The sequence below is a fragment of the Eubalaena glacialis genome, chromosome 16 (genome assembly GCF_028564815.1).
Source record: "Eubalaena glacialis isolate mEubGla1 chromosome 16, mEubGla1.1.hap2.+ XY, whole genome shotgun sequence".
Taxonomy (NCBI): domain Eukaryota; kingdom Metazoa; phylum Chordata; class Mammalia; order Artiodactyla; family Balaenidae; genus Eubalaena; species Eubalaena glacialis.
The window spans coordinates 32490966-32517646 of record NC_083731.1 but is presented as its reverse complement, the minus strand read 5'-3'; the positions used below and the strand labels follow the sequence as shown (position 1 = coordinate 32517646).

General features: G+C 38.9%; 1 protein-coding gene across 3 annotated transcripts in view; it reads right to left on the bottom strand.

Annotated features, from left to right (window-relative positions):
- The window catches only part of KLF12 (KLF transcription factor 12), a 450322-nt gene extending 425223 nt beyond the window's left edge, over nt 1–25099 (bottom strand). The window contains exon 1 of one of the 3 annotated variants that reach the window (XM_061170610.1): nt 24703–25099. The gene's annotated coding sequence lies outside the window, so the exon portion shown is untranslated. Of the gene's footprint in view, nt 1–24437; nt 24534–24702 lie in introns of those variants that run through there. The other 2 variants (XM_061170611.1, XM_061170612.1) reach the window with 2 other exon arrangements.
- Between the last annotated feature and the right edge of the window lie 1582 nt (nt 25100–26681).

Genomic DNA, 26681 nt, shown 5'->3' with positions numbered 1-26681 from the left:
GGCCATATCTGTGCCAAGCACTGTGATGAAACTTTGCACACAACTTCTGTAATCCTCTCAACAAATGCAGAATAAACGCTGTCCCCGTTTTACAGATGAGTGGGTGTAAATAACTCAACAGGCCCTGGAAGAAATAGGATTCTAATTCTTTTTGCCAGATTTCACCAACTACATCACAGTTGCTCTGAATTTAATTGACTTGGTATTCTCCTCTGAAAGAAGGAAAGGGTGAGAGATAATGGCTAAAAGAAGAAGAAGACTGAGGTTAGGACTTGGTGGTGTTGGTAGGGGAGGGGTTTGTACCCTAGAAACAGGATATGAATACCACATGAAGCACAAGACTGACTACTAAGTATTCTAATGCTGTATTTGAAATTGATTTCTATAATTTGTATCCAAAATTACCTTTTGCTTTAGAAATCTGTATTGATTCAACTGAATTCTATGTACTCAGTGCAGGAAAGAAGAACAAATGGGAACTGTACTATAGTCTGAAAGAAAGTCTGAGCTGTAAGACAGCTTTTGAAATATCCTTAATATTCTTTTCATTTTAAGCTCAGTATAATGTTTTTATAACACCTAATTTGCAACAGTTTTGTTGGAACTAAAAATAAGTCATCTCTGAGGTAGCTATACCAGCTTACCTTGAAAGAATTTAAAACAATAATTTGTTGATAGCTTCTAAAGATAAAAGCACTTTGTTTGGGATGCTTCAGGAGCTGTGAGTGAAAAAAGAGAAGACAATCTAATAATAAAGTCCTTTCACAAGATGATCTGAAATGTCCATTTAATCATTCATCCTAAAGAACACAACCTTGTTGAAGCATCTTGAAAAGTACAATACATCTCACATAGAGAAACATCTGTGCCACGAAAAAGAAATGGTCTTTTAAAAGTGCTGTCAGTTACTAAACAGAAATGTAGTCTTTTAAAGTGGTATTATTAAAGAAATCATCAAGATGGCACGCTTCCTCTTCTTTTCGGATCTTTGAAATATATACTTTTTAAGTTCCATTTATAAAACAAAAGGCAAAGATATTAAATAAAACTTAAGCATTTATCTGGCCGTTTCTACACTCGTTCAGTCTTTGTTTGAGGTTAGAAAGCTATAAAGTTCAATCAATCATACCCTGGCTCAGATTTTAAGCTGTTCATATTTAATATCTGTTCTTTACAGCAGAAATACTTGACTCTCCTTTTGAAAGAAAAAAAGACCCCTAATTTAAGGTATTATTATATCATAGAACAAGAGTTAGCAGACCAGACAGAACCCATGACCTGTTTTTGTAAGGCCTGCTCCCCAAATATAATTTTTACATTTTTAAAGAGTTATTTTATATCTACACACACACACACACACACACAAAATGGCTGTAAACATATATATATGTGTGTGTGTGTGTGTTTGGAAAAATAAGTATATATACAAATATACACACACACCCCCAGACACCTTACATGGCCAACAAAGTCTAGAATATTTACTTTCTGGCTCTTGATGCAAAAGTTTGCAGACCCCCAATCACAGAGCATAGAGAGTCTTTATAACTGTGGCCTCAGGACACGTAGGACACTGACTTCATACTACTCTCTGAGCTGCCAGAGGGACTGATTTTTTTAAATATCTTTTACATTTATCACAGAGACAAACTACTCGAGCCCGGCGGCTTCAAGTTGACAATGTCACTTCAAGAAACAGCTCTCCTCTCAATACTTGAAAATACTGAGCTTGCAGATGGGGTGCTTGTCTCCCAGATGGAGGTTAAAGGAGCAGGACAGGATATTTCCCACACGTTTCTCCCTCATCCCCTTTCTTCCAGGCACACTCTTACTCCTCATTCAAACCCAGATGGAAAGTTTCATCCTCAATGAATCTCCAAACTCTCCAAATTAGCAAAGTTAGCTGTACCCTTCAATGCTCTCGGTACACTCTGCACGAACTTTTACTACACAATTTATTGTAATGTTTTACTAGGTTTTTGTTTACATTTCAAAAAACGTTAATTTCTTGGTGACAAGGACCTTGTCTTGCTCAATTCTGCACCCCTAGCATTTAGCAGAATGCCTTCCCCATGGCAGGGGGGTGGGGTAGGGATTAGTTTCCTGAAGCTGCCCTAACAAATTACCACAAACTTGGTGGCTAACACCGAAATTCCGCTCTCACACTTCTGGAGGCCAGAAGTCCAAAATTAAGGTGGTGACAGGGCCACACCACTCAGAAGGCTCTAGAAGAGAATCTATTCCTTGCCTCTTCAAGCTTCTGGTGGCTGCTGGCATTACATGGTGTTTCTTGGCTTGTGGCGGCATCCCTCCAATACCTGCCTCTGTCTTCATACTGCCTTCCTCTCTTCTGACTCTTGTAAGGACACTTATGGGATTTAGGGCTCACCCAGGTAATCCAGAATGACCTCATCTCAAGGTCCTTAACTTGAGTGCATCTGCAAAAACTCTTTTTCCAAATAAGGTAACATTCACATGTTTGACAAATTCAGAAATGGACAAATCTTTTTGAGAGCCACCGTTCAACCCACTGCAGTAGGCATTCAGTAAATACGTGTTTTCTTGCCTTAGATCCAAATGAAATAAACATCTTCCCAAAAAGAGGAAAAATGGATAAAGAATAGCCTTTACTTTGTTCCCTTCTTTGCTAATGTCCTGCTTGAAAAGCAACCACTGAGGCACAGCCAGAAGCCGAAGCAGTATTTTCTTGCTAATCCCTAAGAATTACTCTACATAGGGCCAACAACAAATCTTTGGAGACCATATCTTTATTCTGAGGAAAAAAAACCCAGTTATATATCCTTTCTCACAAACCAACATAATTGTTCACATGGTAATTTTACAAAGACCTTCTCTGGGTGAGGTTTTGATCTCTTCAAATTACTTACATAAGGACATGAATGTGTAATTTTACTTGAGTGGTTGAAAGTCAAACTATTAACAACTCACTCTGATAGGAAACTTAACCAAGAGCTAAAGCCTTATTTTTCGAGAATTTAGGCTTTTGGTCTGTTATGGACAGAATGTGTGTGTCTGCCCAAAATGTTTTTGTTGAAGCCTAACCCCCAGTGTGACTGTATTTGGAGATATGGCCTATGAGGAGGTGATAAGGTTAAATAAGGTAGGGCTCTAATCCAATAGGGCTGGTGTCCTTATAAGAAGAGACACCAGTGCACACTGTCTCTGTCATGTGAGGACACAGGGAGAAGATGGCCATCTGCAAGCCAGGAGGAAAGTCCTCACTGCAGACCAACCCTGGTCTGGGACTGCCAGTACCCAGAATTGTGAGGAAATAAATCTGTGTTGCTTAAGCTACTGCGTCTGCAGCATTTTGTTAAGGCAGCCCAACCAAACTAAGGCAAGATCTAAACGCAACCCCATGCGCATTATACATGCTCAGTGAGAATTAGTTGATTTTCATGACTGTGATTGTTCCCAGTACACAGTTTATGATTTCACAACAAGACTTCTCAGAAAATATTTTAACTAGATGGAGATCAAAGATTGTTATGATTTCCAAGTTAAGGTTAGAAACTGGGATAACAATCTCAAATCTTTTTAGAACTAAATTAGGGCTAAAGTAATTTTTCTGCCCAAGGTTTGAAGAGATCCATGAGACTACTCTTAAAATAGAAACCTCTAGCAAATTATGAAAATAGTGCTAGCAGCACAATGTGTCCGTAGACGCCTAACCTTAGAATAAAACATCCCTAGTACTCCACGATATCAGGGTGCCGATATAATGAAAACTCACAAAGGAGAGACTTTAAGAAAAATGGCAAGCACCTTGCTGTAAGACGTAGTGGAAAAGTTATTTCCTAACTCTTATCACAGCAAGCAACAGGCAACCAATGGCATCACATCTAAGAGGGGACCCTTCACACTGTAGACACCAGAGATTTGTATATCAGTTACTAAAATGTTCTGGCAATGGCAGTACATTACCAAAAAAAAAAAAAATTTTGTCAAACAGAGTCGTCTTAAGGAAATGGTGCATTTTCTTTCTCACACATCAGCACTACACGAGCTATAAACATGAAGTTGGGGTTGGAATACTATTAGTCAAACAGCACAGTGAAGCATGTCTTCCAAATTGATGGGGGTCATGTAGGAAATAAAAGACTATAAATATCAATTTGATTAAATTCACAAAAGTATGAAGAAATGAATAAAAAATCATAATTAAGAAAAACACAGGGACAGTTATTATGTTAATGTGACTATTAAAAAGCTGAGATAATAAAATGGGTACAAGAAAAAACAAAATGCTGAAAAAAACACTACTTTATATTATAAAACAAACAAAAATTAAAAAGGAAAAGTTAATGACAGAATAAGTCATTTAGTACAGTAAAATCAGATGTATTTTAAGTCTCTCTCAGAAAGAAAAGCAGGAATGGCAGTATTAACATCAGCCTAGGATGAATTCAATTTTAAAGGCATTCAATACAAAAAAGAAGGATAATTTTAAAAAGAGTCATGGAGTTATATGTCCCTAACAATACACAGGTAAATATACAAGCAAATCTACCAAAATTTAATGAAGACATAAAATTATAAAACTTAAAATAAAACACAGGAGAAAAGCTGCATGATAACGGATTTGCCAATGATTTCTTGGATATGACACCAAAAGCATAGCCGACAAAAGAAAAAACAGATAAACTGCACTAAAGCAAAACTGAGAGCTTTTGTGTATCAAAAGGATACTATCAACAGAGTGAAAAGGCAACCCACAGAATGGGAGAAAAATATTTGCAAATCATGTATTTGATAAGAGGTTTGTACCCAGAATATACAAAGAAATCCTACAATTCAACAACAACAAAAATCCAACTAAAAAATGGGCAAATGACTTAGACATTCCTCCAAAGATACACAAATGGTCAGTAAGCACATGAAAAGATGCTCAACATCACTAATTATTACAGAAATGCAAATGACAACCACAATGAGATGCTACTTCAAACCCATCAGAATGGCTTTTTTTTTAAGTCCAGAAAATAACAAGTATTAGCCAGGATCAGAGAAACTGGACCCCTTTTGCACTGCTGATGAAAATGCAAAGTGGTGTAGCTACTGTGGTAAATGGTATAGCAAGTCCTCAAAAAAATTAAACGAAGAATTACAACAATATACAGCAATTCCACTTCCAGTTATATACCCCAAAGACTTTAAAGCAGGGACTCAAAAGACATTCAAACATCCATGTTCATGTAGCATACATACAACATAATATTATTCAATCTCAAAAGAAGAAATCTTGACACATGCTATAGTATAGATGAACTTTGAGGACATCATGCTAATTGAAATAAGCCAGACATAAAAAGACAAATAATATATGATGCTAGTTATATGAGGTATCTAAAATAGTCAAACTCAAAAAACCAGAAAGTATGGTGGTGATTGCCAAGGGCTATGGGGAGAGGAATGGTTAAGTTTTATGTCACTTATATTTCACAACAATTTAAAATAACAAAAAATAAATTTTAAGTTTAATGAAGATGTAAAAATATGATTAGAATGTAAAACTCAATACACCACACTTTTTGAATTAATCAAATTTAACAGAACAGATGTAAGTTAGAACATAAAATAATTTGAAACAGATCAACAAACAATGTAGCAGATGAAAAACAGAAAATCACATTCCTCAATAGAGAAGATACCGTTATTCAAATCTCTAGGGAATATTTATAAAAGTAAATCATATACTTAGACATTAAAAAAAAAATGTTAGTGATTTAAAAATGAGAATGTTTTACAGATTACAATCTCTGAATGTAAATCAAAATTTAGATGGAAATACAAAATTGAAGACCTAAAAATAATAATCAGAAATTTAAAAACACATTCCTAGAAATTCTTGATTCAAAGAAGAAATAAAATTACCAACTATCTAAAAACAATGAAAAGGGGAGTAATTCCTCAATAAAAACACATAGAATATAGCAAAGGATATATTCAGAACAATATTTCTAATGTCAATGCCTTCATAGTTAAAGGTTTTTTTCTTTTTTTTTTTGAAAAAAAGACAAAGCAAAAAGAAATAGATGAGGACAGAGAATTGAAAAAATATAAGCAAAAAGTCATGAGAAAGAAAACAAGGAAAAAACAGAGTAGAAATGATTTTAAAAAACCAAAAGAATTTTTATAAAAGAAAAATAATAAAACAGCAAAGCAACACATGGACCATTTATGGAGAGAACAGTTTAAAAAAAAAAAAAATATTGGGAATAAGAAAAAAGTGTGTTACAGCAGAAATGTAATTATGCATAGGGAATACTATAATACATGTTATCCCAAGGTAACAAATTTAAAAGCTTATAAAGCAAATGGGTACATACAGATATCCAGAGATCACAGATACAGAGAAGAGACTGGTGGTTGCCAGAGGCTGAGTATGGGGGTGGGCAAAATGGGTGAAAGTGGTCAGAAAGTACAGCCTTCCAGTTATAGAATAAGTAAGTCCTGAGGATGTAATGTAAAGCTGACTACAGTTAACAGTAAGGTATCAGATTATTTGAATGTTGCTAAGAGAGTAGATCTTAAAAGTTCTCTTCACAAGAAAAAAGCGATTGTAACTATGTGTGGTGACAGATGTAAACTAAGCTTACTGTGGTAATCATTTCACAAATCACCTGAAACTAATACAATGTAATACATGTCAATTATATTTCAATATAAAATAAATAATTTTAAAAAGCAAATGAAATATTTCCTAGCCAAAACTTGATCCAAAAAGAAGCTGAAAACTTTAATGGACAGATATACAGACGAAATTGGAAAAAAGATTACATATGTACCACTGGGGTAACATAAAAAAAAAAAAAACAACTATGATCCAGTGGTTCACACCTGAGTATCAGCCTTTAAGAGACAGTTCCAATTACAGAGCAAGGAAAGACATGAATACTTTCTAAGTTAATTTATGTATCCACCAAAATTATTATACAAAAATCTGATTCAGCACCAAGAAAAATATTATAGACCAATCTCACTTGTGAATACAGATGTACATATTCTAAATATCTTTCCAAGTTATCAAATAGAATCAAGCAAAGTTATAAAAAGTAATAAATTATTTTTTAAAAGGGTTTGCTCCTAATGCAAGGATAGTTCAATACTAGCAAATCCTCCAATGCTTGATAACAGTCAACTAAAGGAGAAAAAAAATTTTCCATCAGTAGATTACACACACACACACACACACACACACACACAGTCCAACAGGTATTACCAGAGGAAAAGAAAAGAATGAAATCTAAGCACATTTAAGCTAAGCAGATATAGAAAGAAAATACTTATGTAAGATGAATACCCTACAAATTCATGATGTTTTTGAGACCAAAAAGTTTAAGTCACAAGGCAACCAGGTGAACTAGGTTCCAGTTCATAGGACTGGCCCTTCATAGAGAAATAGGAATTGCCTTTGGCCATGATAATGGAAGAAGAGTGAACAGTCAGAAGAGCTGATAAGAAACACAAAACAGAAGGGTGGTTGCCAGGGTCCCAGGAGAGGGGGTAATGGAGAGGTGCTGTTCAGTGGGTACAGAGTTTCAGTTGTGCAAGATGAAAAAGTTTGAGATGTGAAGCACGACAATGTGAATACAGTTGACATGACTGAACTGTGAGTTCAAAAATAGTTAAGATGGTAAATTTTATGTTAGGTGTTTTTATTTTTACTACAATTAAAATTTTTCTTTTAATTTTTAAGCAATATAAAACCACTAAAATTGTAATAAATTTTTAAAAGCTAAATGTGGGCTAGCAAAGTCACTTAGTATCCCAGGAAGCCCCAGATGCAAGGACACGCCACAGCCACTCACCTACTCTTCTGCATAATCCTCCTCCAGGTGCTAAGACAAAAGACTAGAAAAAGAACAGGAGACCTAAGAGAGCTACTCTTGGAAGTGTTGGCATGCAGGTAGGGATCAGCTACCACTGGGGGACAAGCATAAAAACTGGCTTCATCCAAGACTCTAACATCAAATGAAGCACAAGCCATCTGCCACAGAGAAAGGGACAGTAAATACTCCTGCTCCCTCCAGGCAAAGGTGGACTGTGCTAGAGGAGGAGAAGAAGTTATCTGCCACTGGGAGAGAGAGAGAGACCCTCTGCCTAGCCCTCTTCCGAGGTTCAAAGGATAGCAGCCGCTGGGTGAGAAACAAAAATCATGAACACAACTGCCCTGCACTGAACACTAGGTAAAACTCATCTGCTCCTGGGGTAAGGCAAGAAACTCACTGAGGCCCACAATTCTACAGTGATACAAAGAAGACATCAGCCATACTTACGTAAGAATAGAAAACTCACTGGCAGAAAAGCCTACCATTGACACAAGGCAGTTTGGCTACCACAAGAGAAAGGGACAGACATGCTGACAAAGTCCCAGCTCAGACATAGTCATCCAGGCCAGCCTAAAACTGCATCTGGTGTAGGGAAACTGAGACCCCACACACTCATCCATCCACAACTTCACCCAGACTACTTCCAAGATAGAAGCAAAAAGCACAGAAAGGGGTCCCTTGTGTCACTGGAGTTCAGGAGTAGCGGAAAGTTGAGGGTATAGCAGGAACACTGAGAAGAAAAATTCTGTGGCACTCCAGGTCTCACAGAAGTCTCCAGGTAAAGCAATGCATTCCTGGAGGAACTTGAAGTCTCTGGTGATATGACACTTCACTAGCAACAACAAAGCAGTAACTCAGCACATATACTGAACAAACTGATTCATTTACCCCCCTCGACAGACACTAACACCTTGCAGAATAAGAGGCACGTCCACGTCTTAGCATAATAACTTTTTATCTCACTATGTACTATTCTTTTACATAATGTCATGCAGCCAATCAAAAATTACAAGACACCAAAACAAAGCAAGAAAAGATACTCAATGTCAAGGGATAAAGCTATCAACATAATCAGACCCTGAGACGGCAGAGATGTTGAAACTATCAAATAGAGACTTTGTAATTAAGATGCTTAAAAATCTAGAGAAAAAGATAGACAACATGAATAAACAAAAAGTCAGCAAAGATGTGGAAAATTTTTTTAAGTTCTATGAAAATACTAGACAAATTACTTTATCTCAAAGATGAAGAATGCTTTCACTGAGCTTACAAAAGACTAGACACAACAGGAAGAATTAGTAAATTTGAGGACAGATCAATAGAAATTATTCTGACTGAAAACTGAAGGGGGGAGTGCAGAGAATCCAAGACCTATGAAACAATATCAATTAGACTAATGTACTTGTCAAAATAGTCCACAAGAAGCAGCAGAAAGGAGGCAGAAGAAATATTCAAAAAGATAATGGGTGAAAAATTAGGAAGGACAATAAGCTACAGATCAAAGAAGCTTAGAGAACCCCAAGCAGGACAATTACAAATGATAACACACCTATGCACTTCACAGCCAAAGGTAAAAAAAAAAGTTTAAAAAAAAATTCTGAAGGCAGCCAGAGAAAAAGAGAAATATTACTTATAGAAGAACAAAAATCAGAATAATAAAAGACATCTCTCAGAAACTATGTAAGCTATGGGATAATAGAGCAATATCTTTAAAGGAATGGGGAGAAAACTGTCAGCCTAGAATTCAAAACCCAAATAAAATATTTCAGAAGCAAAGGCAGATAGACTTCTTCAGACAAGCAAGAGCCGAGAACAGTCATTGCCAGCAGACCTGCTCTACAAGAAATACTAAAGAAATTTCTTCAGGCAAAAGTAACATGATATAGATAGAAACTTAGAACAAACAAATAAAGAACGCTGGAACTAGAAAAGACATCAGTAAACACACACACACACACACACATAAAATATACATATATGTATATATACGTAATTGATTCTTTAAAGCAAAAATAGTTATCTAGGAAATTATGGTTTATAACGTGTATAAGTAAAATATATTAAGAAAATAGCATAGGCAAAGTGAGAGGAAAAAACGCCAGTATACCATTGTAAAATTCTGACATCATACAGGAAGTGTGAGAAGTTAATGATGTATATTGTAAACCCTAGAGTAACCACTAAAAATATAAAACAAAGAGCTGTAATTAATAAGCCAAAAGTGAAGATAAAATAGAATATTAAAAAATAATCAAGCCCAAAGAAGGCAAGATGCAGGAAATTAATAGCAAAGAACATATGAGACAAATAGAAAACAAATAGCAAGTCAGTAGATAGAAACCTAATCAATCAAAATGTTTACTGTAAATAATCAAATGATTCCAAGTAAAAGTTGGAGATAGTAAGATTGTATTAAAAACAGTAACACCCAATTATACGTTGTCTACACTAGAAAAAGGGGGATACTAACTGGTGATGTAGGGGTCAATTCATGGAGAAAACATAACAATCCTAAATTTGTTTGCACCTAATAACAGAGCTTCAAAATACATAAACAAAAGCTGATAGAACTGAAAAGAGAATTAGAATAATTCTCAGTTGAATTTAAATACTTAAATCCTGCTCTCCCAAAAACCTTCAGAACAAGGAGACAAAAAAAAAATCAGTTAACAATGTAGAAGACTTGAAGAACATTAACCAACTTTCCAAACTGACAATTGCAGGATACAGGTCTAATATACATATAGACTGCTCTACCCAACAACGCAGGATCCACTGTTTTCAATTGTACATGTAACCTTCACCAATACTGACCACATTCTGAGCCATAAAACAAATCTCAGCAAATTTTTAAAGACCCAAAATCATACATACCCTGAAAACCACGGAATTAAACTAGAAACCAATATCAGAAATAGATCTCAAAAATGCCCAAGTATTTGAATATTAAAATACATAATTCTAAATAATCCAAGATCAAAGAAGAAATCACAATGGATATTAGAAAATCTTTTGAACTGAATAAAAATGTAAAATAACAGAGCTCAGAGTAAAATTTATAGCATTACATACATTACATAAGAAAAAAAGGTCTCAAACCAATATTTTAAGTTCCCATCTTAAGAAACTACAAAAGGAAAAAAGTAAACCTATAACAAGCAGAAAGAAGAAAATAATAAGGATCAGGAATCAATGAATTAGAAAAAAGTAAAATACTAGAGGAAAAAATTAACAAAACCAAAAGCTGGTTCTTTCAAAACATCAATAAAATTGATAAACCTCTAGCCAAACTGATCAAGACAAAAATAGAAAAGTCACAAGTCACCAAAATCAGTAATAAAGTGTTATCAGTGCAGATCCTACAAATATTAAAAGAATAAGGTAATATGAACAACCTTATGCCAATAAACTCTATAACATATAAAAAGCCAAATTCCTTCAAAATCACAGACTAAGAAGGTTCACTCAAAAATTAATTTATAACCTGAATAGCCCTATATGCATTAAATAAATTGAAAACCTTCCTAGAAAGAAAAATAAGCCTCTAAATCCACATGAATTCTCTGGTGAATTCTTCCACACTTCCAAGGGAGAAAAAAATACCATTTCTACACAAAGTATCCCAAAAAAAGAACAGGACAGAACACTTCCCAAGTTATTTTCGGAGGCTACAAATACCCTGAAAGAAAAATCAGATAAAGACACTACAAGAATAAAAGCTAACTTTTAAAAAATTCGTAACAAAATATTAGAAAATCAAATATAGCTATACATAATAAGATAATGTATCAAGACCAAGTAAGGCTTATACAAGGAATAAGGAATGTCTGGTACAACGTTCAAAACTTAAGCAGTGCAATTAATTCACTGTATCAACAAACTAAAAAAAGAAATTATATTATCCCAATAGATACAAAATAGCCAAAAACCTATAATGTACTTACAATTAAATTTAATTAAAGAAGAAACAATCATTACAAAAATATATTAAAATCTATTTGAAGTATAAAAAATAAGATTGAACGAATGAAAAGACAACCATATTTTTGAATTGGGATGATAAAATGAAATAACATTAGAAATAGAGATAACATTAAAATATTAATTGTCCCCAGATTATATATAAATTTAGTGCAATTAAAATCACAATAGGGTTTTTATGTATCTTTTGCCCGGGGGAGGTGAACAATGAATACAATATTCCTAAGATATGAACCCTAGTTGTATGTCTGAGAATATCTAAGAAAATCAGTTTTAAAAGAAAAAAAACCTGGTACTAGAAGATGTGACACATATATACAATGGAATATTACTCAGCCATAAAAAGAAACGAAATTACGTTATTTGTAGTGAGGTGGATGGACATAGAGACTGTCATACAGAGTGAAGTAAGTCAGAAAGAGAAAAGCAAATACCACATGTTAACACATATATATGGAATCTTAAAAAAAAAAAAAAAAAGGTTCTGAAGAACCTAGGGGCAGGACAGGAATAAAGACGCAGACGTAGAGAATGGACTTGAGGACATGGGGAGGGGGAAGGGTAAGCTGGAACGAAGTGAGACAGTGGCATGGACATATATACACTACCAAGTGTAAAACAGATAGCTAGCGGGAAGCAGCCGCATAGCACAGGGAGATCAGCTCGGTGCTTTGTGTCCACCTAGAGGGGCGGGATAGGGAGGGTGGGAGGGAGACGCAAGAGGGAGGAGATATGGGGATATATGTATACATATAGCTGATTCACTTTGTTATACATCAGCAACTAACACACCATTGTAAAGCAATTATACTCCAATAAAGATGTTAAAAAAAAAAACAACCCAGTACTATCATAGGATATACGAAAACAACTGTGTAATTTACATTTACTGGGAAAGGGATACATTACCTTAAAAATGGTTCTGATACAATGGACTGGATATGCATCTGAAAGTAAGTAAAAGTGGACCCCCTCCCTCCCCTCTCATACCACATATACAACTAAAAATTCCAAATGGACTGAAGATAAGATCAAAGTGGAAAGAAAAATTAAATCTAAGTATAGGACATTACATGTCTATTTTATCAATGGAGAAAGTCTTTTAAAAACATAAAACAAAAACAGTAAACCAGAGAAACAGAGAGGAAAAAAACTGATTACATTAAAATTTAAAATCTTAGGGACTTCCCTGGTAGTGCAGTGGTTAAGAATCCACCTGCCAATGCAGGGGACACGGGTTCGAGCCCTGGTCCGGGAAGATCCTGCATGCCGCGGAGCAACTAAGCCCGTGTGCCACGACTACTGAGCCCACATGCCACAACTACTGAAGCCCACGCGCCTAGAGCCCGTGCTCCGCAACAAGAGAAGCCACCGCAATGAGAAGCCTGCACAGCACAAGGAAGAGTAGCCTCCGCTCACCGCAACTAGAGAAAGCCTGCGCGCAACAACGAAGACCCAACAAAGCCAAAAATAAATAAATAAAATTTTTTTAAAATTTAAATGTTAACATATCAAAAGATACTTCTTAAACAGACAAGAGACCAAAGATTAGTTTTTGAAAAAATTATCTGCAATGCAGGCATCAGACAAATGGTTAATAGCTGTAATATATAAATAACTCCCACAAAACGACAATAACCAAATAGAAAAATGAACAAAGAATAAAGGGCAACACTTAGAAGAATACCAATTTACCTACAAACACAGGAAAAGATGCTCCAGGTCACTAGAAGTCAGGAAATAATAACTGAAGTTAACAACGAGATACCACTACACAACTATCATACTAGAAAAGTGTCATCTATTGCTGATGGAGTTTAAGGGAAAGGGTATTGCCCTGCATTGCTGGTGGTAACATTTTGAATCAATAATGCCACCCTGGTGATGGATCCCAGAAGTCTATAATATAAAGATATTTATTACAATATTGGTTTTCGTAGCAAAAACTGGAAACAAAGTATTGCCCATCAGTAAGTTAACAGTTAGACTATAAAATAACCATACCTTGCAATATATGCAACAGTTTTGTTTTTAATGGATTAGAGTTGTTGCAGCTAAGTGGAAGGATTTCCCTTAGGCAGGACGAAATGAAAAAAAAGTCTCCAAAAAATAATCTCATCTTTGCAAACGTGATCAAAAAACCGTGTGTGCAGATGCATCTATAACACTTATGGATATGGAGAAAAAATATTAAGACACATAATACTGATAGTTATGATGAGGGTTATGAGGGAATATAATGCTATTGTTGGCTAGAGGAAGAAGGGAAGCCAAGTAAAAAAAAAGAGAAAGGAGTTCACTATAAAATCAAGTTTAAAGTCTCCCCACACGTGTACCTACTTTTATCAGAGAGAGAGATTTGTAAACCCTGCCCAACAAGTGAGTTTCTGCAAAACACAGCTTATTTCCTATAGATCTTAAGTGGTAATCCTTTGAAAAACTAAGTCATAAAGGTAAGAATAAATTCACATGTAAATATTATAACTATCTAGCTTTGAGTTGGTTGTAAACATTAAATAATACCTTTAAAATGTATATACACATTTTATGTACAGTAAATGTGCAATATACATTTTTGAAAGAGAAAACACTTAGAAAACCACGTTTAAATGGAAAAAGGTTTTCCAGTAAGACTGAAAGTACTTAAAAGAGACTATAACATAAATCTAAGAATATCTAGTGTATTATTTTTAGGCACATAAAAGATCTATATGAAGAAAATAAACTGAAGCAGAATACACTAGCATGGCCCTTCCTTTGGGCTTAACTGTGCTGCTTTTTCCCCAATCTGCCTATACGTTGGGACAAAGCCCATGTTCTATTTATCTTAGTATTCTCAGCACCTAATATAAGCCCTGCTATGTGCCAAGTGATGAAGCATCTCCCTAATTTTCTTCAGAGTATGGATGCATTCCAATTGCACAGTCTCTTCTAGGATTAATTGGGTTGATCTCTCCAAGCTGTTATATTTGGGGTTTTATATACCCGTTTAAAGTACGTTTTGGAAGGAGATAAGAATTCATCCAATAATATTCACTGAGCAGCACCTCTTTTGCGCAATGTGGACTTTCAAAATGTTGGCTTATTAAGACTAAGTGAAAGTTAGGAAGACAGCAGTGGAAGGAAATGGGAACAAATTATTTTACTGGGGTTGGAAATCAAGGTTCTAGTTTTGACTTGGCTACCTTCTAGTTATTTTACCTTCACTGTGTCCAATCTACCTTATAGGATTGTCAGGATGAAACTAAAACCACTCTGTAAACCACCAAGCACTAAGAAATTCTTTTTTTGCTGGCCCCTACTTCTCAAGTATTCTAAACTGTCTTAATTACAAAGCTACTTATACATAAAACACAACTGCTTCAGCCTGGAGCCTTGGTATAGTCCCAATATACTCAACAGAAAGTTCAGTGGACAATAAAAATACCATCAATGCTCTTTACAGACTCATTAAGAGTTCATTTGTTTCTTATTATACAATCTCTCAAAATGAAGTATTTCGTGTGTTTGCTTAAGTGTCCTGTATTTATACCTACAGCAGAACAGCTAATGCACATTCCAGAGGATATCACTCTTTAAATATTCAACCACTCTACTGTAAAGTTCCTTTCTAAATATCCCTTCAACTGACTCTGACCTTCTGTAAAACTGATCAGTTTTCAAGTTTTCCCTTCCATTGTTCTCACATAGAAAAAAAAAGATTTTATTCCTATATGTAAAGGCTTTTGGTCAAGGCTAAAATTCCCAACATTTATAAATAAAACATATATCAAACCTCTTCAGCAATATGCAAAAATTTTATTAGATAACTTCATATAAAGTGTACTTTTAAATTTTTATTAATCAACCATCATTATTTTTGTTTATCCAAATAAACCTTCTCTAAATTCACTGTAACACTGTGTGCCCTACTAGCCAAGCATAACCTGGGATCTATTTTTGGAAAAGGAAATTTTCTGGTGATGCAGCAAATGATAGAAGTTTGCCAAAACACCATAAAGCCATCAGCTCTAAAAGATAACAGAAAAAGAGGTGTGAAATCACCACAGATGCCAAAATAGCTATTTTTAATTTGCTCTCTTCCACTTGCAGGTTTGCTGTTTCTTTTCTATAAAACGTAAAACTTTTTCCATGAAGGATTTGTGCCACCTAGCCACTGAAACCTTGAAACCTTTGATTTCCCAACTAGGAGCAATTTTTCTCCCCTGCCTTTTGTTTAAGCATCTTATAGCACTTGATGCATGTATCACAAATTACTTTGAATTATAATTTTCTACAGAAGTCTTACCTCTCCTACTTGATTTTCAGCTCACTGGTGATCTCCTACCCATTTTCATATATAATTCCAGATACATGGTAGGAGCTAAATAAGCATAAGTCCAATGAGAAAGTAAGGCATTTTTTATACAGATAATATTTTTTATTAATTTTATTATGCCTCTGACTTTAATAGCTTTATCAAACAGAATGCATACTGGCCAGAATTTATTGGTCTACTATTAACATTATTGAACATCCTGTAGCAGTTGCCTCCTAAAATAATTTTTTGGATTAAGTCTCTTAAACACAGAATTGGCTTCTACACTGAAGTAAATATTCTAGTAAAGGTGTTCTAGTAAATGTATATCAATATAATCTACAAATAAAACAGCCTCTAAAGACAATATTTATTTGTACAATACCCCCATTCTTTTGCTCTAATTATCTACGATAAGACTAACTGGAATAGCATATTTAATGCTGAAGGGAGGTAAGAGTAACACAGAGGACAGTTCAAAGGTTTTCCAGTCTTCAAATCTTTGCTTTAAAGCTAACTGGTTATTGATAATGATGGCATTACTCTGTGAAAATCAGTTTCCACATCTATAAAATAGAAACCATAATATCATACACATGTACTCAATGAATATTTAATAAAGGAAGGGAGGAAGGAATCTCATGTTTCTAATATATAATGCACTCCAGCAAACTTGTACAAAACTCAAATATGTGTAAGTCAAGGGACTAGACTTACATTTTAAAGGACATCCATTCCCAGAGACAAAGGAATATTACAAAATCTTTAATTATACACAATCTATTAGTGTCATTAAAAACAGATGTATAGCATTTTGTATGTTCTGTCATCTTATTATTTTTTATAATTCATTAGCTTACCTCCACTAAGCACTTTCAATAAAGATTCACCAGTTTTCAGCACACCTAATGATTTCTTTGTCTCAACTGGATAATAAGCCCTGTTTCTCAAAACCAGAATCAAGATTTTCATTCTCCCCTTTTTCTACTCAGTTTGTTAATGAAAGGCAAAAAAACAGTAAAATTCACAAATAATTTTTGAAATTATTATCAAAAATGGCAGAATCAGGGCTGGGGGGAGGGGAAAGGCTGTTACGTGGCCCCATCTTACAAGAGCTTAAAAAAATGCATTCATTCATGAACTGATGATGTCCATAAGTCAAAATCCAGTGTACAAAAGGTATTTCGGCGGTCTCCACATAGAGTATTCAAAGTGTCAATTATTTGAAAGTCAACTAGACATGCCTGTTTACTAAATAGTACATATTAAATAACCTAAGGGACTTCCCTGGCAGTCCAGTGGTTAAGACTTCGCCTTCCAACGCAGGGGGTGTGGGTTCGATCCCTGGTCGGGGAGCTGAGATCCCACATGCCTCTCAGCCAAAACACCAAAAACATAAACCAGAAGCAATATTGTAACAAATTCAATAAAGACTTAAAAAAATGGCCCACATCCCAAAAAAATCTTTACAGTAAATAAATAAGCTAAGAAATGAAAAGCACAGTGCCTAATTTCTGTATTATAGTAGCTGCACAATAAAGAGTAGCTGTTTTGTTGCTGTTATTCATTCTCAGTGGCTGCTTTTAAGAGAGGCATCAATATACTGGAAGAGATGAAAGTTTTTTTCTTCCAGTTTTATTGAGATATAACTGATATACAGCACTGTGTAAGTTTAAAGTATAACATACACCATGAAATAATTACCACAGTAAATTTAGTAAACATCCAACATCTCATATAGATACAAAAACATAAGAAAAAGAAATTTTTTCCTTGTGATGAGAACTCTTAGGATTTACTCTCTTAACTTTCTTATATAACATAGAGCAGTATTAATTATATTTATTGTGTTGTATGTTACATCCCTAGTACTTATTTATCTTATAACTGGAAGTTTGTACCTTTTGAGCAGACTAATATTTACTGAGCACTAAGTATGTACAAGGTTCTATATACTGGATGCTTTGCAGGCATTACCACAATTCTGATCCTCAAAAACGTTCTGCAATGTTGACATTATATGTTCTTGTTTTTGTTTTTATTTACCAATGAGTAAACCAAGACTTGCAGAAGCAACTTGCCCAGTTAGACGGCTAAAAACTGAGTAGCTTAAGGTTTCAAATCCAGTAGTATTTAACTCCACTGCAAGGCTTCATGTGGCAAGGAGAAAAAAATTTCCAGGAAAATGTAGTGAATTGTGGAATGGTTAACAGACATGAATATATTGACTAGAGATGAAAAGGCAAGGGGAAATGACCATGATACTTGGCACTTAGCTACTGAAAGGATAGTCATATGGACTGTACTCCTCAATTTGTTCCTTCAGTAAGTATTTTAGCACTACATGATCAGCCACTATGTTAGAAGCCACGAAAGTAACTATGAAGAAGATTCATTTCCTGCTCTCAAGGGGCTTATTATTGGGAAGGGACAAGACAAATCAACAAGCAATTACACCAGAAGGAACATCGTGTGCTAAGGGGCCATAGATTACAGGCTGGAACCTGGTGTATTCTTCAAGCAAGGGATGATAAATAAGAGTCCCACAGAAGGTGATGTTTACAGTGATAGTTGTAACATGAACAGGAGGTAGGCAAGGTGTATGTGTGACACGGAAAGAGTTATATTGATGAGCTAGCTTGAGTCTGTTTCTTTGCTACTGCAAGCATAGCAGTGTGCAGAGTGTGAAAAACAATTGTTTCTTAACTGGAGAAAATGTAGCTGGGGAGAAATTATGTAAACTCTTATTGTTCTTAATTTTCTCAAAAATGTGTGTGTGTTTAAAAAATGTACACGGCAGAAAATGTGTGCATATAAAAAAATGTGTGCAATAAATTTTCAAATACCCATTTAAGATCCCCATCATCTACTTTCCTTCATAGTTCACGTGTTGTACTGCAACAACATCTGAGTCTAACCAAGAGACTAAACCATAAATCAGACATAACTTAATCAACAGAATCTTGGCTTAACTAGGGATTTGAAGTTCAATAGGCTGTTCTAAATTATAGTACAACAGCACAAATTTAATGATTCCATAAAAAAAAAAACATTAAGGGCATTTTCAATGACCAGTCGATAGAGGTTTCAGTTGACTCACTGAAGAAGTAGCCTGGAGGTTTATAATCTCTAAATAATCCTTGCTGATCTTTATTTTCTATTTTCTATAAATGATCATGGAAACTGTATTTTCATGTATTTTTCTTTGGAAAAGCTCAGATACTTCACCTGCATTATATAAATGTTAACAGTCAGTAACTTTTATACCAGCTACATAAAAACTTTTTTTAAGAGTGACTTGATCTCAAGGTCATAGAGCAAATCTCTGGTGAGACAGGAATGGAATTCATGACCTTTGACTGCCAGGAGTTTTCTACCCACACTCGGAAATTCCTTCTCCATAAGCGTAATTTATATGCTCACTTTGAGAGGCTGGAAAGTTCATCCCTTTTAGGGATGGGGGGGATGGGGAGGTAGTGGTTTTCCTGTCAAATCAGTTGCCACACCAGTACTTTACAGTTTTACAAAGTGATTTTTACCTACATTATTTCATCTTACCCTCACCACAGCCCTGTAAACTGCATATGATTTTTCCCATTTCACAGACTCAGAGGAGTGAAGAAATTTAACAAAGGTCATCCAGAGTTAGTAAGCAAGAGAGCGAGGCTCAAACTGCAACATCTCTGCTTAAATCAGTCCTGATTCCAGGATGTATAATCTTAGCAGACACCCGATTATGAAATGAATGAAGGTTTTCTTTACAGTTATTTATTTCATTTTTTACAATCATTTACCTTGGTTGTCATTTAAGTCTGTTGGTTTGTTTTCTTTGGGGCAGGGTTGTTTTCATGTTTTAAGTCTGCTTGTTAAACTAAAGTGAAAACAGTATTACTAAACATAGAATTTGAAAAAACCAAACTCTGCCTGTTCTTCTCCTTTTTTATGGAAGTGGGAAGGGGGCTTTTTACCATAATTCGTGGTCATAACGTACACGGTTTATGTATGGGGTATGTACCTATACAGGTAGAGAATATAAAAACTCACATTCATAAATATAAATACTATGTATATACACATATATATGTACATACCTAAAATAGTGGCTATATTTTTATATATGGTATATACATACACATCATGCCAGTAATTATTGTGAAAAGCCATATATACTGTTAAGCACGGTGAATGTAGCACGTGAAACACAATTCCTGGCTGTGGAGGCCAACAAGTTGTGATAGTGGCAGCTTCTATGGCCTCTGATGGGGGTGGGAAAACTACCCCAAAGCTCTGTAGTTTTTCCCCTCGTCTTCCACGCCAGAATACAGCAGCAAGGGCTTTCTGCTACTGCATCCGTACCTAAAAAGCAACACTGTTTGGACCAGTCCAATTACTATGCTTTTAGTAAAAATTCAAAAATATATACCATTCAATTAGCCACAAAATTAAAAGTATGACTTTGAGTTGGAAAAAAAGACAGGAGGAAAGCCCATCCCAGAGCAGAATTCTTTGAGTGAATATCCTATAATCTACTGCCAGACGAAAACAAATTTTCATGCAGCAACAGGACTGACTACTCAAGTAGCCACTTTGATGACAATAAACACCCCAAAGCGAAAAATCCTTTTGTAACATAATTACTGAGAATATATAGAGAAAGTAACCATTTAATCCACAGCATGTGTTCCCTACCGCAAGAACTCAAAAGCTGACATCAGATGGGGTTTCGCTGCTCTAGGGCCTGACAATGGATTCTGGCCAGCTGAAGTCAGACAGTTCTCTGGAAGGGCTTGGGATCTAGAAACCAAGCAGGTCTCACAGAGCCTAAGGCTGTTGCCCTTCTGGGCACAGGGGAGGTCCATCTGTTTACTTGCCTTTTGATGTGGGGAGCCCTGGTGGCGGTGGATGACTTAAGCCTGTGGTTATAGGGTGTTGCCAGGGATTTAATCTGAATATTTTCACCCTTACATTTTGTCCATACTTAAGACTGAAAGGCGTGCATAATGCGTAGGCTGAAAAAATAAATAAACGTGAATTTTAAAATGGAAAATAAACGAACACTGGGCAAAAATACAGATATTTCCACTCCAGTACCACGTGGTATTTTCAAAATGTAAATGACAAAGGTGAGCCACTGCCATCTATTTTAGTAGTTATTTACAAAAATGAAAGTTGTTTTCTAAAAGAAAAAGATAACCATGGCGTTGATTCTGAATAAAACTCTTTGGAGATTTTTAGCTCTCGTTCATTAATCAACATGGAAGCACAAGCGAGGAAACTTATTTATCCAAAAAAAGAATAACTTTTCAAATAACTTTGTGCCACTTCCAGTTTCGCAGAATACAAACTACTTTGTAGTAGTACACAGATCATCTACAGCTAGATTTATGAAGTTGACACTAAGAGGACTGTTACTCTCACAATATAAAGAAAACAAACCATTTGACGCCCCCAATTTAATGTGATTAGTCTCATATTAATTTGCAGAACTATGAAATTCCACACTTTCCATTTTGTACCATGATGAAAATATCCAAGACGTTTATATGTTCGACCAGTTAACAACATCACCTCGCTGGTCAAGTTACTCAATACTCCAGATTAACCAACACTGGCTTGAGTTCAAAATGCCCTCATATGGGCCTAGAGGCCTAAGCACTTATGTCATCTTTATGGGGATAGAAAACACACCTATATTTAAGAACAAATTATTTCATTACGTTGATAGCAGCCTGCTTCATGATATGACATCTAAAACTCACTGTGAGTCTGTTGAAGTGCATGTTTACCTTTCCCAGGAGGCCAGAAAGTAATCCCCGAGGGACATAGATTTTTTTTAAAACGACCAGAACACCAATGCTATTACATGCCTGATGGGTGCTCTTCGGAATGACCGGCAAGCATCCTGATTTGTTTTTCCCTTGGTCTGGGGAGAGAGAGCGCACCACTGTTTGCAGTCCCTCCCTTTCTGTACACACATAGGCTGCAGCTGTAGTAAACAAGCGCCAGCCAAGAGTTGCTAAGGTCAAGGTCTCAAATGCTATACCAGGACCAATTTTCTCCCAAATGACATTCAGTTGTGGAAAAGGAATTTTCTGGAGAAAAAAAAAATATTAAGGGCCCATTAGCGCAACAATTTTCATTCAGTAAATAGTAATTCAACGCATTCCAAAATAAAGTTTAGCTGACAGAAGTTTCTTTTAAATATGCATTACTAAGTAATAGATAAATAACTGAAGCACTTCAAAAATAAACAGAAACCCCTCAAGAATGTTTCTTTACCTCACACAGCTATAGTAGATTTAGTGCATAAATGATTAAAATTTCATGTGAAAGCATCCCAACTTTTACCAGCGTAAGTATATTTCATAATAGTTATGAATTAGAAGGTAAAAATAACAAACCTCTTCCCTAACTACGTTACAAATTTCTGTCAATTCTTGTATGTTCAAAACCCTCTCTCCCCAACTCGGAGGAGCTTAACCTACTCTAATTGACCAGGCTGCAGCCATAAAGATGTAACTTATGCAACCGAATGTTTGTCCTTCAACAACCTATTTCTAAGCTTCTAAAGTTAAACATTTTCTAGCCTAAAAGTATACCCCTTTATCACAACCAATTTCTATGTGGTTTTTAAAAATGTAAACAACATCTGAATGAGGTCTGCAAATAGCACAACCAGGCTTTTTTTTTTTTTTAAGGTGAGGGATCATTGTTTTTACTGAATGCCAATTCCATAGAGCATTTCTTAGAAGATGGAATACACCCACCCTTCAAAGTGACCACTCCTATTCCCCATCACAAGCTGCTGCCCGTTAAAAGCCACCAAATTTATTTCAAAGCGTTAACTTATCTAAACAACTCTATCCTCCAGTAAGAAAAGGGCATGAAGGCGTCTAGGTGGATTTGCAGAATGACGTGCGTTGATTGGCAGATGTCTACCGAAGCCACTAGATGCACACGCACTAAACGTAAATAGAGCTGTCCCTCTCCCTGGTGTTACAGGGAAACTGAGAGAATATTAAAGTTGATTTAAAATAAAATATACGAGTGCTCGGCTGAGGATTCTATTAGCCAGTGGAATTGCTTAAAACAATCCATACAGCACGACACTTAAACCATCTGTACAGTTAAATTAGAGAGCCGACAATACTAACCACACAAACTGTTTATCCAGATTACACATTCCGTTGTACTAATACTCTTTAACTCAACACAGTCAGCTTTTATCAGCTGAATAAAGGCTGTTACTATTAAAGTATGCAAAACTCGAAGCGCAGGGTGAAGGGGGTTGGGAAGCTGCAGGGCATATAACAAAGGAATTGGTACTTTTTCCAAGCATTTGCCTCAAATGCACTTCGAAACAGAACTGTTGAGTGCACCCCACCCTTTTCCCCAAAGATAAAAGTTTTCAAAGTTCTAATAGGCAGTTCTCTACCCAACAAAAGCAGGATTGATTCTCCCCGTAGGGAAGCATCTAACGCGAACACCAACTAATGTCGCGGAGGTCAAGTCCGAGTCCTCGGAGCGAGCCTCTTAAGGCAAGAAGTGGCTCCCAGGCCGGCTCCGCGGGCTTCCCGGCCCGGGTGGCCCTGCAAAGTTGCCCCTTGTCAACTCCGGTCAGGCCCCCCGTAATTGAAAATAACAGCCACGGGCCAGTCCCTGGCTACTTCCATGGACCAGGCACTGTAGCAAGTGACAGTTACACATCATTACGACCAGAGACAATAATGAATGTAGCACCAGGATCACTATTCATGCCAGCAGTGTCATCTCCGCCTTAACCCCTTCCCCTCCGCTCTCTCCAGTGCACACCCAAGCCCACAAGGCCCGGTGCGGCAGCTCTTCACCCAACTCGCTCTATTCCTGGGGGCACACTACTTCCACAAGCCCCCCCCCCCCAGTTCAGCCCTGGTGTTTTATTTCTCATCCTTGGCAACTGTCAGGCAAGCACTGCAACCAACAATTCCACTAGGGGTAGAAAAACATTTGCTTAATTCACGCTACTTGATAAGTTCTTTTTTTAAAAAAAATTGCGGGGGGGGAGAGAAACCTCCTTCTTTCTTCTCCACGAATCCAACCGACGCTACTTGCTCTGCAGTAGCATCGCCCTCCCTCGGCCCCCCTCCCGCTTCCCAACACTTTCCCCCTTTACGAACACAGACCAACCAAAATGATTTAACTTGAGCAGATGACAGAAGGAAAATAAAACATGTTAAGAGAATACGGTCTGATCTGGGATGGCACAAAAAAAAAAAAAAAAGAGGAGGGGGTTGTTTATTTTGATAAGAAACGGAATCGGCACAGACCTGAACAGAAGCTGCAGAGCAGGAGAAATTGTTTTCTTTCCCTCACACAGAGTCCCCCTCTCTCTCTCCCTTTCTCTCTCGCTCTCACACGCGCGCGCGCGCGCGCACACACTCACACACACACACACACGGCGTCACCCGCGCACACTCACACGCACACTCGCACACGCACACGCACGGGCAGAGCCTCTCAGCTGCTCTCTGCAGTTCTCAGGAAATGAATGGGGGGCAACCCAGGGAACTGTTGTACTTGCAAATGACTTACCCGGATCACATGATGCGCTAAATGTAGGGTGGGCCGGTGGGTGGAGGCTGCCGAGACGCGAGCCCGGGTCTAGCGGGGGGAGCCTCGCCAGGCCCGCATCGAATTACCCCGGGGCCCAGCCGAGGGGGTTGCAAGACGCCGCTTCTCCTCCCTTGCAGCCCGCAGCTCAGGAAACCGGAGAGGCGCGGAGGGGGGGAGGGTTGGGGGGAGCGGGGTGGGGGGGAGGTGAAAACACCAAACCCCCAAACAAAAGAGCTCCGGGTCCTCCTCCCCCGAAACAAAGCCCCGCCGCTGCGGGCGAGCCCCGGGGTGGGGCCGAGGGCGGGGGCGGCGGCGGGGAGGGGCTCGCTCAGCAGGCGCTAAGTCGCTTTATTGCCATAAAATGGGGCCCCCGAGCCGCTCCGCCCGAGGATTAGGAGGCGGGCTCTGAGTGTGATGGTTGAAATCCCCTGTGGGAAACTAACCCCTCCCCGCTCGCAGAGGTAGAAGGCAACACCCACTGCCCGGCCCTCGCCTCGGCGCCCGGGCCGCCGGCTGGGGGGTGGGTCCGCGGAACCTCCACCCCGCCCCACCCCTGCCCCCGCCCCCCGGCCTCGGCCGCGGCGGAGCTTCCCGATCACCTGCACCACCTTGCTGCGGCACCCAAAATAACCTACACATGGCCAACGCCGCTTTGGGAGCCGCGGGGCAAGGGGTGCCGGCGGGGCCTCGCGGCGGGAGGAACCCCCGATTTCAACTCGTCTGGAGAGGACTCGCGCGGATACGCGAGAAAGTCCCCTCTTTTGTGTCAGCGCGCTAGGCAGCCTTAGGAAGGGAATTCGGAGACAAATAAAGCGCGGAGCCCGCTCGGCCCACAGCCCCCGCCGCTCCTCTACCCTCCCCTCCCGCCCGGGTGGAAGCGTGCAGGGAGGGGGCCGGGGGCCCGAGCCGTCCCCGCGGCTCACCCACCAGCTAACTTGGAAAGGTGTGGGCGGAGCCGGCTCCGGCGGCCGGCGGACGCTGCGGGACCGCTCGCGGGGACCGCCCCCGGACGCCGGGCATCGCCCGCGCCGGGCAACAATGGGATCCCGGCCCGGGCAGGCGGTGCCGTGCGCGCGGGGTTGCGCGCGAGGCTTGGCTGGGCGGAGGGCCGCACGCGGAAGGCGGGGGAAGCATTGTTTGGGTTCTGGAGCGACGCACGTTGCGGGCTAGGCGGGGGCGTTCTCCCTCCCAGCGGTTCACCTTGGCGGGATGAATGGGGGCGAGGCGGAGCCGCGCGGCCGGCTCGGGAGCCCGGGGAGAAGGGGCGTCCGCCGTCGCTCGGAATTTAGGCAGGCGGGCGGACTTGCGGGCGGGAGGGGCAGGAACCAGGAGCTGCAGACCCGGAGCGAGGAGCGGCTGGAGAGTGGAGTCAGGCACCACCCCCCACCCCACCCCACCCCGCCCCGCCCTGCGCCCCGAGATGCGGGCGGCCAGGAGCCGCGTCCTTCACGCCCTTCCCGGGGGCCCCTCCCTCCCCGCCTCCGCGCCCGGGGGAGCGGATCGGCGCGATTCTGGGGCGGGAGGGGGAGGAGGCAGCCCGTGCGGCCCGGCGTTCCCGCGGTGGCCCCGAGGGCGCGGGGTCAGCGCGGCGCTGGAGGGTCGGCGGGGGCGGAAGCCCGCGCGCAGGGCTGGGAGCGGGCGGGCCGGGCGCGGCGGGCCGAGGTGGCGATCGCGTGCGCCACTTTCTTGCAAAGCTGCGTGAGCGCGCTGGGGCGCCCAGGCCGCCGGACACCCCGGCGCGGCGCCCCTGAGCCCGCCCCGCGTGGGAAACCGCCCAGGCCGTGGGAAGGCCGCGAAGGGGAAGTTTACATTAAGGGAAGAGAGATTCGCAAGTGTGGCACGAAGTAGGGTGGGAAGAAAAGGGAGGCAGAGGCCGAGAAACAGGAAATGAGAGTGAAGGGACGAGTTCTAGCCAGGAAAAGCCATGTTCTACATTTTCTGTGGCATTTTACAAACAC